This window comes from Propithecus coquereli, unplaced genomic scaffold (assembly GCF_000956105.1).
Source record: "Propithecus coquereli isolate 6110/MARCELLA unplaced genomic scaffold, Pcoq_1.0 Scaffold24, whole genome shotgun sequence".
In the NCBI taxonomy this organism is placed as follows: Eukaryota; Metazoa; Chordata; class Mammalia; order Primates; family Indriidae; genus Propithecus; species Propithecus coquereli.
The window spans coordinates 2925429-2927666 of record NW_012147952.1 but is presented as its reverse complement, the minus strand read 5'-3'; the positions used below and the strand labels follow the sequence as shown (position 1 = coordinate 2927666).

General features: G+C 35.9%; 1 protein-coding gene across 1 annotated transcript in view; it reads left to right on the top strand.

Annotated features, from left to right (window-relative positions):
- SLC17A5 (solute carrier family 17 (acidic sugar transporter), member 5) overlaps positions 1-2238 on the top strand; it is a 57952-nt gene that overhangs the window by 19498 nt on the left and 36216 nt on the right. The gene's annotated exons all lie outside the window — the stretch shown is intronic.

Here is a 2238-nt window from a genome sequence, read left to right as displayed (position 1 = left end):
CATGCGCCACCATGCCCGGCTAATTTTCTCTATATATTTTTGGTTGTCCAGCCAATTTCTTTCTATTTTTAGTAGAGACGGGGGTCTCACTCTTGCTCAGGCTGGTCTCGAACTGCTGAGCTCAAATGATCTACCCACCTCGGCCTCCCAGAGTGCTAGGATTACAGGCGTGAGCCACCGCGCCCGGCCTGGGATTTATTTTTTAATTAGAGAAAGAACTAACTAGAAAATAACTTGAACAGATTTTGTTTGTGGTCAATGAGGTCTTGATTAGAAAGCTTTACTCAAAATCTAGAGAAAACATTTTTCCAGGGGAGACTTCATAGCTCATGCTTTAGGAGATAAGAAAATACACTACTATTAAGTGGTTAAGATAGGTCAACCTTACCTCTTGAGCTTTTGCCACAGTTTATCTCTGCTCTGTCATTGATTCTCAGATCTGAAACATTTTGCACAATAGACTGTTGAATTGCTTTGTTTTGCTTTTAAATTTGTTGTTAATTTGTGGAAACTCTTCTTTATCATTTGCTCTTTTCTCTGATTCTCTAATGTAAAGACAAATAATTTATGATTTTATATAACTATCTCAGTTCTGTGATTCTTCTGGCTCTTCTGCTGTTTTTAGAATTGTTATTAATTTTTGCTTCTTTTTTTCTTCCTCTTAACATTTTTATCATTGTTTGAAATTTTAATTCCTACCTTTCTTTTCTTTCTGCTTCTCTTTTGTATTTCATCATGTGTACCTCCATCTTTAAATAATGATCACTTTTCCTTTGTAACTTTGAACTTTTACCTGTGAAACCCAGACAGAGGTTTATTTGCTCTCTTGCATTTCTTTAATTCAAGCAAGATGGTGGTCTCTGGGTTTGGTGTAGAGCATGAAGGTTATTTTGAGTACCATTGTGTCATGCTGTGTTGGAAGGAACACTAGAAGATTGGAGTCAGAAAATCAGAGTTTGGATAATAGCTCTATTGTATCTAACAGTGAAACCTTAGGGATAAGTTCTAACCTCTAGACATCAGTTCCATCATTTTTTAAATTAGGACTAAAATACCTGCCCTGTCCTCAGTAAAAAGATAGATCGATATGTGATAAGGATTACTAGGATACCTTGGAAAATGCCAAGTACTATTAATATTTAAATTTAAACTTTTATCATCCACCTAAGTGTTCTTATTTTGTTCTTATCAATGTTTATTAAATAAACTCTTCCTCACTTTACAGAATAAAAATTACTCTTCTATTTTGAAGTTCGTCTTCTCCTTACCTAAGTAAAATATACTTATTTGTAGTATATTTTCTCTGATCCAGGTATTGAATCTCCTTGCTGAATACATTGTTACATTTTAACTTCCTGTCTTTTTATGCCACTAATTTGACATTGTAGCATATTGCTTGTATTACTGCTGTTATCTCAGGTTACCGTTTTATTTTTAAGTAGAATTTAAGTTGGGTTTGTACTTAGCTTCTTTCGTCTTTCTTCATTCCTCCAATATGTATCACATGCACATTGCTTCATCCACACACTTAGGTCAACATCTTTCATTTCTACCATCCGATTCACCGTGAATATGCTTACATTGTCCCTAGGGTTTATAACAAAGTTCTCAACAACATAATCTCTGTGGGCATTTGCAAACACCTTAAGATTTATTCAGTAATGACTCATCCTGTGGATGCTCCATGATATGGATTCTTACTGATTGGTAATGTAGCCTAAATCATCTTTGTCTTCCATGTATGTTTTTTTCTTCTTTCCTTCCTTTTTTTTTTTTTTGAAAGACTTAGAAAGTACAAAGTATTAAAGCATTTATTCCAATAATAATAGCACTAACTACCATTTATCTTTACAACAATTGTGTAAGATAGTGAGTACTATCTCTGTTTCAAAGATGAAGAAATTGAAGTTCAGGGAGGTTAATTAATCTTTCTGAGGTTACACAGTTAGTGAGTGGCCAAGGATAGCTGTGAATCTCATGCTTTGAATCTACAAAAACCTATTCCCTTCTCTCCTGCAGTATCTCCTCATCTACCAAGTCTCTGTAAACCTCCCTGCCTCCCCGTTTCATTACCTCTCCATATCAGTAATTGGCATTTACTAGGCTAATTATTACTGGGGAGGGAGGGGGGAGAAAAAACCTATATATAGTCTAATTGAGGCGGGCGCAGTGGCTCACGCCTGTAATCCTAGCATTCTGGGAGGCCGAGGCGGGTGGATCGCTCAAGGTCAGGAGTTC